The sequence below is a fragment of the Lissotriton vulgaris genome, chromosome 12 (assembly GCF_964263255.1).
Source record: "Lissotriton vulgaris chromosome 12, aLisVul1.2, whole genome shotgun sequence".
NCBI classification, from domain to species: Eukaryota; Metazoa; Chordata; class Amphibia; order Caudata; family Salamandridae; genus Lissotriton; species Lissotriton vulgaris.
In genome coordinates this window covers 409,815,437-409,827,510 of record NC_141700.1, presented here as the reverse complement: position 1 = coordinate 409,827,510, position 12,074 = coordinate 409,815,437, and the positions used below count along the sequence as shown (strand labels likewise).

At 48.1% G+C, this 12,074-nt stretch overlaps 1 protein-coding gene across 5 annotated transcripts in view; it reads right to left on the bottom strand.

Annotated features, from left to right (window-relative positions):
• The window catches only part of CHD9 (chromodomain helicase DNA binding protein 9), a 2,197,083-nt gene that overhangs the window by 91,569 nt on the left and 2,093,440 nt on the right, over positions 1–12,074 (bottom strand). The gene's annotated exons all lie outside the window — the stretch shown is intronic.

Here is a 12,074-nt window from a genome sequence, read left to right as displayed (position 1 = left end):
GAGATCAAAGATAGGACAATGGGTCATGCCCCGTGGTACACCCCGGAACTCCGTGACCTCCGCAAAGAATGTAAAAAAGCGGAAAGACTGTGGAGGAAAGACTGGCTACATAGTAAAAAAGACACCTATAACATAACAGTAAGACGCTATAAATCGGCCATTAAACTAGCCAAGACCACCTTCTACGACAACAGAATTAAAAATGCGGCCAATTCTGCCAAAGAATCCTTCCTGATAGTTAAGGAACAACTCAACATTCCCTCAGCTCCCGCTGCCTCCCCTCCCCCGCCGGACAGATGCAAGGACTTAGCCTCATACTTCGATTCCAAAATCACGCGGATCTTGGAGTCCCTCCCCCCAATCAGCCCCCCCATCCCGGTGGATCTAGACGCCTGCTCTACCAGCCCGCGGCTGTCCTCCTTTAGAGGAGTCTCCCGCGATGAGGTTACTACCACGCTGGCCAAAATGAAAAGTGGATCCCCCCTGGACCCGGCACCCGTCAGATTCTTAAAAACCGTTTCTCCCAGCACCTCACCTACCATCAGGGATCTGATTAACACATCTCTTGCCCAAGGCATAGTGCCCTCCTCATGGAAGGGCGCAGTTGTCAAGGCCTTGCTGAAAAAGCTCAACCTAAACCCGGACGATATGGCCAACTATAGACCCATTTCGCTCCTTCCCTGCTTCAGCAAAGTGGCTGAGAAATTAGTCAACGTGCAACTCTCCCAATTCCTCGAGACGAATAAAATGTTACGTCAGTCACAAACCGGATTCCGGCCGGGCCACAGCACAGACACCGCACTCCTCTCCGTCATCGAGGAGGCTAGGTGTATTCTGGATTCAGGAGGATCAGTGGCAGTGATCCTCCTGGACCTCAGTGCCGCTTTCGACACGGTGGACCACCGTGTCCTCCTCCATCGCCTGGCCAAGGCAGGAATTGTGGGAACCGCACATGCTTGGATCAAATCCTTCCTCTCGGGTCGCTCATTTCAGGTGTGGGACGGCAACTCCCGCTCAGATCCCCTTCCGCTCACATGTGGTGTGCCCCAGGGGTCCTCGCTTAGTCCCACCCTGTTTAATGTCTACATGGCCCCGTTGGAGGATGTGATCACCCCCTATGGGATAAAAATAGTCAATTATGCCGACGACACACAACTCGTCGTCTCTCTTTCCCAGCTGGACAATAACCCTGAAATCCTACTTAACTGCCTGCAAGACATACATACCTGGATGTGGGAATCCTCGCTGAAGCTGAACGGGACAAAAACAGAAATCATGCTTCTGGGCAACAAATGGTCCTCCGTCCCTCCCTCAGTCTGGCCGGATTCCTTCGGTGACATCCCTACGCCCAAGACAGACATTAAAACACTAGGCTTCTGGTTGGAGCAGGACCTCTCCTTGAAGACCCAGGCAGTCAAGACCGCGAGGACCTGCTTTGGCCTTCTCCGCTCAATTCGCAAGATCCTCCCCCTCCTGCCCCCCCTGTCCAGGAAACTTCTAGTTCAAGGGCTCATACTAGCACGTCTGGACTACGGCAACGCCGCATACCTCGGCGCTCCTGAAACCACCCTGGCCAAACTCCAGCGCGCACAAAACGCCGCGGCGAGACTCATTCTCAACCTTCCTCCCAGAGCCCATACGACACCGGCCCTCAAATCTCTGCACTGGCTTCCGGTCCGCCAGCGAGTGGAGTTTAAGGCCATGTGCATCACGCACAAACTCATCAATGGGGTTGGACCTGCCACCCTCAAAGATATGATTACACCTTATAAAGCCCACAGAAACCTTCGCTCGGACAACGAACATCTGGCCACAGTCCCAAGATTCAAGAAGTCGCGTACCGGTGGACGCCGCTTCTCGGTTAAGGCCCCCTCTAAATGGAACGCCCTTCCTCGCCTGCTGCGTCTGGAACCTAGCCACGCACTTTTCCGCAAAAAACTCAAAACCCTCCTCTTCCCCAAATAGTTCCTGGTTTTTGCCTGTCCTGGATTTTACAGTTTTATAGCGCGGGGATGCCCTCGGGTCACCAGGCGCTCTACAAATCTCAAAATAATAATAATAATAATAGATTCCTTACCTTAGAATTACTGTCAGCCGCCAGACTAGCTACAGAAAGTTATTCGTCAGCAATCCCCTGCGCGTCGGTAGGCGTCGTTGTGCAGCTCTGCGTGCGTCATTGGCACCGGGATGACGTTGCTGGCGCTACTTAGACGCCCCCATGCGCGCGGATGTCAGTTCTGTACACGGCTTTCTGCGCCAGGAACGCAGAGCCATGCAAGAAACTGACCACTGGTGCCATGAAACTAGGGCACTGAAAGGGATGACCGTAACCCTGGAAATCAGTTTGCAGAACAGGGAGGATGGGTGGGGCGGTAAGGAATCTATCACCACTAATGTTTCTTAAAGATACATCATTACTGAAGGTAAGTAACTTGTGCATCTGAATTAAACACGTAGTGATAGATTCCTTACCTCAGAATAGATACCCCAGCAATACCAACCCCGGAGGTGGGTCTGCAAACCAAGATCACACCAGAAAGTCCGGGAGAACAGAACAGCCAAAGAAGCTGTCTCTCTGGACTTGGATGTCCAGGCAGTAGTGCTTGGTAAATGTGTGCAGCGAGGTCCACGTAGCTGCCTGACAGATGTCATGCAAAGGAACTTCCCTTCCCAAAGTAGTAGTGGCTGCCGTCGCCCTGGTAGAATGGGGGCGTAGCCCCACCAAAGGCTCCTTTTTAGTCTAAGAATAACAAGCCTTAATGCACAGAACGACCCACCGAGAGATGGGCCGCTTGTGCACGGCCAGGTTTAAAAGAAAGAGCCTGGAGCTCACTCACTCTTCTGGCAGTGGTGATGGCAACCAGGAAAGCAGTCTTTACAGTGAGAAGACCAAGAGGACAGTGTGAAGTGGCTCAAGGAAAGCACACACTAAATATTTTTCTTGGGACATAGGTAGCTCCGCTCCGCTTACTGGTATGGCAACAGGACTGCTCCCTAAGAAGATCAATTATCCAGCCCTGTCCAAAGTGCTGTCTCTTAGGCTTCCGGATAAAGCCCCTGATCTCGATGAAGCTGTGGAGAGATTCTCAGACTGGATCAGCCAGGCCATCAATTCTCTCCCTCAGTCCTCCTCGAGATGTCTATTGCTTGGCTCTCCATCTAAGCCATGGTTTACTGACTCCCTAAAAATACTGAAATTGGGATGTAAAAGTTTAGAGCAAGGCTGGTGCCAGGAGTATTGTCCCCGGGCCAAAGTGGCACTCCGCACCACCCAGAGGGAATACTACTCAGCCATCAAAGAAGTCAAAGGTAATTTTTTTGCAGAGAGAATATCCAAAGCCAATAATAACAGCAAAGAAATATTTGCCATTGTTCGTAGCTTCCTGTCACCTGCTGCTGAACTATCCACTCCCCCTACCTCCTCTCAATGGTGTGATGATCTATCCACCTGCTTCATTGCTAAGATCCATAAGATTCAGGATAGTATAAAAACCACACACCTTGTGCAATATTCCCCTTCTATGCCCCCGCCCCGGGCATTAATGCACCCAGCCTGCTCTTTCCGTACTTTACACCAGCAGAAGGAAGCGATGTTTTAGCCATCTTAAAATGATTAAAATCAGGCTCGCCAGCGGACCCATGCCCTGCGAGGGTCCTGAGTGGGGTGGCTGAGATAATTTCTCCTGTGGTAGTGGTGCTTGTTAATGACTCACTCCAATCTGGTAGAGTGCCCCTGCAATGGAAACATGCCAAACTCCTCCCTCTCCTCAAGAAGCCCTCAGCTGATCCTACTCTTCTCTCCAATTATCGCCCCATTTCCCTCCTTCCAGACTTAGCTAAGGTGTGCGAAAAGGTGGCCTTTAAACAGCTGGAGAGATTTGTTGAATCTTCCGGTGCTCTTCACCCGGCTCAATTCGGATTTAGGACATCTTTTAGCACCGAGACAGCGCTGGTGGAGATTACTGAGGCTATCAGGGAGTGCTTGGACGCGGGCGGCAGGGCGGCTCTGATTTTGTTGGACCTCTCTGGCGCCTTCGACACGGTACCCCATCTCCAGCTCCTCTCCCGCCTGTCTGACATCGGCATTACTGGTATGGCCTTGGCTTGGGTTAAATCTATTCTGGACAACCGCTCCCAACAGGTGTGGATGCCCCCTTCTCCTCATCTACCAGTAAAGTGGCCACTGGGGTTCTGCAGGGGTCGACTCTGAGACCCCTTCTATTTAATATATACCTCACCCCCCTGATCTATTTGGCAGAGAAGCTGGGTGCCAAAATTATGGCTTATGCCGATGACGCCCAGCTACTCTTCACTTGGAAGGACGATGATCTTCAAACCGATGTGGCCCATCGGTGCCTGTCATCAGTATTCTCTGGTTGGCACAGGCAAGCCTGAAGTGCAACGAAGATAAATCTGAGGTGCTCCTCTATGGCCAATTCCCCCCGGCTTTTAGCCACATCGCTGCCCTGGTTATTTTTCCCCTGTGCTGGAAATTGCCATTTTGCTGGTGTCATGATGAGCTCAGCTAGTCATCAGCACAGCTCAACTGTGCCTCATGACGAGCTGAGCTCGTCATGAGCATGGAAGGGGTTAGAGAATCCCTCTGGCCCTCTGGGTTTCCATGCCCCAGTGGGGACTGTGGTGTCGCCAAGAACCTGGGAATCTGGTTCGGTGCCGACTTGGGTTTCCACGAACAGATCAAGCGACTTTCTGGGACCTGTTTTGGCACACTTAAAGTCTTAAGGAGGTTATTTCCCCTGCTCCCTCGCTCGGCCAGAGAGACGGTGGCCAGGGCGCTCATTTTATCGCGTCTAGACTACGCTAATGCCCTCTACATCGGCATCACGGGTTACCTTCTGGGAAAGCGGCAGGTTATTCAGAATGCGGCTGTCAGGCTCCTGTTTAACATTCCGAGGAGACTGAGCGTATGTAAGCAGCTTAACAACTTGCACTGTCTCCCTGTGGCCCAGTGAGTGCGCTTCAAAGCTTTGACTATGGCGCATAAGGCACTCCACGGCCCATGCCCTGCCTACATTAGGTCAAGGTTTGCCTTTTACCTCCCTAACCGTCTTCTTCGCTCCGCCCTTCAAAGCTGGCTGGTGATTCCCAGATTTCGTCAGCACGGCTTGGGGGGCAGTCCTTTGTGGTAAAGGCTACCACCATGTGGAATGCTTGGTCAGATGCCCAGTGGCATACCAAGAAATTCTCCATCTTCAAAAAACTCCTCAAAACTCATTTGTTTAAACAATCGTTGTAGCTCTGTTGCCTGTTCTGTCACTGTTCCCCCCCCCCCCCCGCGCCAGGACACTCTTGAATAGCAGTGCGCAAAATAAATCCCCCTATAACGTGACATAACGCTACTATCCAGGGTCGAGAGCAGAAAAGACCTAAGCTAGCGTCAACATCTTGAACGTCTCCTTCCGGAGGAAGCCGTTGACGTCCGTGAGGTCCAAGATAGGACGCAGGCCCCTTGTCCTTCTTGGGGATCAGAAAGTAGTGGGAGTAACAACCACAACCTACTTCTGGCCCAGGGACGTGCTCAACGGCCCCCTTGGCCAAGAGGGCCGTCACGTTCTGCTGAAGAAGCGCAATTTGGTCCCCCGACATGTGGTGATACCAAGGTGGCATGGCTGGAGGGGTAGTCTCGAAGGAGAGGGAGTAGCCCCTTCGGACTATTTGCAGCACTCACTTGCGCCAGTGGGGGAGATGATGGCGTATTCGTCCGCCCACTGGTGTTTGATGGGCCTGAAAGGTCGGACTAGGAAGGCTTTGGAGTGGATGATGCGGGGGTGGAGGTGGACTGACCCGCCCGCTGGCCCCCGGAACCGCCTCGGCGGTTCCCACGTCCGCAGCCGCACTGAGGTTGTTGCTGCGCTAGCCTGTGGCTCTGGAATGAACGTGTTGGGGCACCCGTTCTGTGGCCATGAAAGGAGCGTAAAGCAGAAGGCGGAGGAGGCCGAGTTGCCCAAGGACTTGGCCGTAGCCCGCGAGTCCTTAAAGCGCTACACCGCACTATCTACTTTGTTGCCAAAAAGGCGAATGCCATCTAAGGACATATCCATCAAAGTGTTCTGGACATCCCTAGGGAAGCCAGTTCTCAGCCAGGCGTGGAGTCTCCAGACTCCCTTTTGTATTATCTGGGGAGGCACCGTCTGCTCGGTTAGGGCCATTTTTGTTGACAGAGTATTTCCGCCCGCGTGACTTGCGGTCACATGATCTGTGGGATTAGGGGTAATGTAGTTCAAGATCGTGCCAATCACAATCGGAGTGATATAATTAACTCATCACAAGTCAGAGTATTTTGATTGATTACACATACGCCTCTCTAAGTACTCTGGATTAAACAATTACAATAAAATTAAATTAAATTAAACTGTCTCATATCTGTATGGTTACATCATCTGTATTCATAATGTCTTTTTATTTTTCTATTTTTCACCGGTGCTAAGAACCAATAACACTTAGTAGTTGTAGTCCCATTGATTACAAAACATATGCACATGTTCAGTTGTATCAGAGTATTACGTCCAAGGCAGTTTCTGAGAGCCATAACCACAATATTAATATGGTTATATGGTGGCTATTGGTGGATGGACAGCCGAAAGAAAACATGATACATGTTCGATAGAGAAATCTACATTAGTTGTCATTAATCCTCAATTTGTATTTCAAGACCCACACTCACAGTAAGATGAGTCAGTTGCAAGTTAAATAAGATAGTGGCAAGGCAACTGATAGAAAAAGTGTAAGTGTCTTTCCTTAATGATGACAATCAATGGCCAGTAAAAAACAGAAAAAACAAGGCTAAGAACAAAAGTTCAATAGTTCAAAGGGCCCCAAAATTAAAGCGACATCCAAGGTATTGGTTCGTTGAGTCCATCTTTGTCGCTATTTAATTTGTAGACCCATTTTTGTTCTTTTTTTAACAGAAATGTGCTCACATCGGAGCAATTATCAGGCAGGAAGGGCTGTTCAAGGACAGTCCAAACAAAATCGTTCGACCGTGGCCCGCTTCCACAAAAATGTGATGTCAAACGGGTTGCTTGTTTGCGGCATCGTACTGTGATCTTATGCTCTGATATTCGAGTCTTTATCTTTCGCGCTGTCATGCCGACATATCGTTTCTTACATGGGCATGTGATCAGATAAATAAGGTTCTCGCTGTTGCAGTTTGTAAATCTGCGTTGTTGCCATGGTCTGTTAGTTCCTATGTCTACAGTGAGCGATTTACAAGTTTGCGGACATATAGAACATATCCCACATGGATGGTGGCCCTGCACTGGTGGAAGATCCCAAAGGGTACCAACTTGTCTGGGTTCTCTACTTTTCGGTCTAGTATGGACTAATTGGTCCTTAAGATTTTTGCCTCTTTTAAACGCGAAGAGAGGCATTGGTATACCATCTCCACCTGTGTTTAAAATTGACCAATGTTTTCGGATGATATTTTAGACTTGGTTGGACCTTGTGTTAAAGGTGTTAAACGTTATCCGGTTGGATTTCTCTTTAGGTGTCGTTGCTTCGAGAAGGGCATCACGATTGTTATTAGATGCTCGCTTTTTCGACTGACGAATTATTTTCTTTGGATATTTCTTTTCTTGAAGTTGCTCTTCCAGTTTTTTTGAATGTATCATAAATGCTTCTTTGTTGGAGCAGTTTCTCTGGACCCTCAGAAACTGTCCGAAAGGCAAATTATTCTTAAGGGCCCTAGGGTGACAACTTTCGTAGCTCAACAGCGCATTTCGAGCCATAGGCTTCCTGTAGAGTTCAGACTCCAAATCTCCTACTGTGGCTAAGATTGTTAAGTCTAGGAAGGCTAAATTAGTTTTACTGTATTCCACAGTGAATTTTAAATAAGCATTACGGGTGTTCAACCACTGGTGAAAAGCAAGCAAATTCTCCACAGTACCCCACCAGGACCGGTACAACAAGTACACTGGGGACCAGCACCACCACCAACAATGGATCTACGGAGTGGGAAGAAGGTGCCCCAGGAACTGGCAGGACCAAGCAACACGACAGTCTCGTGATTAATTTAAGCTCTCATGTACTTACCAGTGATGAAGAGAGTCTTTTGAATAGAGGACTGGGCTTTGTAGCTACCCAAACAGGAGATCCATTTGAGGCACAAATTGAATTGGTCAAATTTTTTTGAAAAATCAGGGTCCACTATTTTTTCGCTAAACAAACAAATTCAGAAATGGAAACTGTGGATAAGAATACTGGTTTAAAAAAACCCTCTACATTCAATCCACCAGTAGCCGGTCTGCCTGCAAAGGTATTAACTTTTCAAGAAGCCGTTGAAAATGATATAAACAACCTCTTCCAGATGCAGAATAAGCCCTTCATAAATCTACCGAGAAAGGAAGAGGCTTTACGTTCATTGACATCGAATGAAAGTATTGTAGTAAAGTATGCCGATAAAGGCAGTGCAATTGTTATACTTGACACTGAAACTTATCCGAGTGAGTGTTTGAGGCAGTTGCAGGACCGCAATGCATACCGTCCTTTATTGGAGGATCCTACAGAACGGTTACAGACTATCATTGGGCATCTAGTGGAGGAAGAAACATCAGAAGGGTGGATTACACCGCAGAAGGGTCAATACCCTCAAATCTCCCACCCAACTATTCCTTATTTTTACTGCCTCCCTAAAGTCCATAAACCCCAAAGACCACCACCGGGGCGACCAATTATTTCTGGAATTGGTTCAATTCTTGAGCCACTATCTACTTTTGTGGATCGCTTTTTGAACCCAATGGTCAGAGAAATGACCACTTTTCTTCAGGATAACTTGTACATTCTTAAGTTGTTCGAAACGGCATTCAATGAAAATCAAAGACAGAAGAATAGAATAAGCACACAACAAACTAATTATATCTGAAAAATCTTGAATTTGAGCAAATCATAAAGATCTGAATCGTGGGGTTAAAAAAGAAGCAATCTTCAAGTAAAAGTCATGAATAGCTGTACATTTAAATTAACTGTTCAATTCACAACATATCATCCACTCCATCAGTAAGCGAAGAAAACCAAATTCACAGATATATAAAGGTTTCTTTCAGTGCAGAAATGCTGTGGAGATGATGTTTTGGTCGACGTTTCGGTCTTGTTTGTTGGCATCTATAAGACCATCATCAGGACTAGTGTTTCTCACAGAGAAAGCCCCTTGGAAGAAATGGGCGAACGTGAAGCTGATCGCCAACTTAAATATATTTAAAAACAGGAGGATCTGTAGTCGCTTCTATATTCGTTTAGTACTACAAGGATTTGTATAATTCTGCTAGAGTTCTTGGTTGAAAAGCCAGACTTGTGGTATATATCGCACGGAAAACGGACCTTCTCAAAAGAATCCGTCGCCCTCTATTTCTACTCGAGAGGGCGACGGATTGTAGTATTAAACGAATATAGAAGAGACTACAGATCCTCCTGTTTTGAAATATATTCAAGTTGGCGATCAGCTTCACGTTCGCCCATTTCATTATTCCAGGCTTCAATACCTCTTTTTCACCCTGTGCTTTGCTTTATGCTCTTGTTTTTACATACACCCATTTGGGTATTCCCAGCATGGCTCTCATCTCAACCTCAGCCCATGCTGAGGTCTCCAAGTCATAACCTAGCAGACATTCTACTGAAGTAGCCATGGGATGTCAGCATTTATAACTGGATATGTCGGTCCAGTACTATTCTAAGGCTATCAGTTTCCCAGTCTAATGGGCAACACTTGAACCTATATCCCTAAGTGCTTCTTCTTCAACCATTGATGGGTGGCTTTTGTCTGTATTTCTTCAGGTCAACTGGGCAAGATAGTCAGGGTAGCCATACCACTGCTCGCTCTGAGATTAAAGTAGCTTCACTTCAGCGTGCTTTCTGACCTGGTCAGGGCACACCAAGGATCACATCTGGAGACTAAAAACCCCTGAAGGTGTAGGACTAGTGGAAACCTTTTTTGGAGGCAGGAAGAGTGCCCAGTCCGGTGACCATTCTAACTACAGAGATAGCACCAAGCCTTTTTAGGATCCCAGTTTTTACCCTCGTGCCCACCCTTTGATTGGAAAGTGTCTCAGAGCCCACCCTACTGAACAGGTTTTTGGAGGGCTGAAGAAGACTTGTTGGGTTTTTCCCCTTTTAGTCCCATATCTTTTCCGTAGAGGGAGCAGTAATACCTTTCTTTTGGTCACCCCACCTTGGGTCTTACTGGACACCCTTGTTTCGACCCAGTGATCAGCTTTCTTCCACAGCTCTTGGGTAGAGAGTAATCCTAAATCCAATAGGTACTGATGCAGTTTTCAGATGTACAATTACTTAACAGGTAGTGTTTTGGCCGCAAAGTCAAAGAAAATTCTACCCAGTACTGACTTGAGATTTTGAGAGTCTCCCTGAACTTAATCCTGTGCTCCTCAGTGGTGGGACCAACACCCTCAATCAGGTTATCATTCAAGAGGTCATAGGACTCAGCAGCTTTCTCATCCAGTGTCATGAGTCTATCCCTGCAGGTTCCTGAGAAAAACTCCCACAGCAGAAGGCACCAGAGTCTCTGGTGGATTTCCTCATTTTACAAACCCTCTCCAAGGCTGTAAACCATTGGTGTTATCATCACCCTCAAAGCAAACACAAGGAGATGATGGTGGATTGAGCACTGAAACTTTTCAGACACTCACCCCCAGTCATAGATCTGGGTTGAATCCATCATCGTTCTTCAGCTAACTTCTCCACCCCAGTTCAGACCTAGCAATTTACAAATCAGTCTTGACCCTGTTCCTCATGGGAACAGTCCAGCTCGAACTGCCCAGCAAGGACTTCCCTGGACCGGATACAAGCATCCTGGGACCCGTTTCGGTCACACCATGCACAAAGTAGTATTGTTTTACCGGGCTTAAATTATTAATCCCAAGGGTCCTATTTGTGCTAGGGTGGTCGAGAAGTTTAGGCTTATCAGAGTGCTGTGTTCAGCATTTGTAGTACACAGGTAGTCAATAAATGAGACACATACTCAAGAAGGATATATGAGACCAATTTAGAAAAATAACAAATGTTATATAATTCTAGACATCAAGATCATCTGAATCCGGTAGGTGATTTCAGAGTTCTAGATTTTTGGAGATATAGAAAATGCAGTTGAATAACGGTTTTGAGGTATTAGCCTTCAACGCGGTAATGTTATCGTATGGGAAAAACATACACTGCATAGGTATACTTGCAATTGTTTTTGGAGGGTGCCTTCTAGGAATTAAAGTGCATTGTGGCCAAAGTCCAAGAAACCACCAGTAGTTCGGTTTTACCTACCCTGGTGTGTCCAGGAGCAGAGGTGCTGGTCGCAATGGTAGACTCGAGCACTACACAAAGTCTATGGAGAAGACCTGGGTGCAAGTGGGGACCTGGGGACAGGTCCGACAGACCTCAAAGGGAGCTTGGCTCTTGGAGGTCTCTGGAGCATAGTGACACAGTTGGTTTACGTGAACTAGAGCCCAGGGGCTCGGGTGCAGCGGTGTTGTGTCTGGCAGGTCTCTGTAGTTAGAGGTAGGCGACCAGGAGAGGGGGAAAACAGGGCAGCAGGGCAACTCTAGGTGAAGGGCACCTGGACCCTGAAGTCTCTAGATGGCAAAACGGAGTTGGCGACAGTGGTGACTGCACAAACAACAAGCCTTGGTAGTTGCAAGGCCTCAGGTATTGGTGCGAAGAGGCTCCTGGAGGGGTAGCGTCGCAAGACATAATAAAGAAGCGACAGGGCTGACATCCTGGAATCACAGCAATCACTTCCAAGTTAGTTGCTCCCTCTTGAGCCCAATGACCAGAAGGCTAAGTACCGGGATGCAGTTGGTGCCAGCAGATTCAGGGGGACGTCACCTCCATCCCAAGGGAAATGCTGCTTAGTTGTTGAAGATGGATTGGGGGGGGGGGGGGGGGGGGAGGGGGGGGGGGGGAGGGCGGGGGGGTTGGAATAGTTCTTTAAGGGTTTAGGGACACAGTTCAGCATCTGGATGAGTCTGTTTTAGTGATTGTCTCGGTGCATAAAGGAAGGGTTTGGAGCCAAATTCGGTGCAGGTCCTCTGTTCTACTCTTCTTTGTCCTTCCTT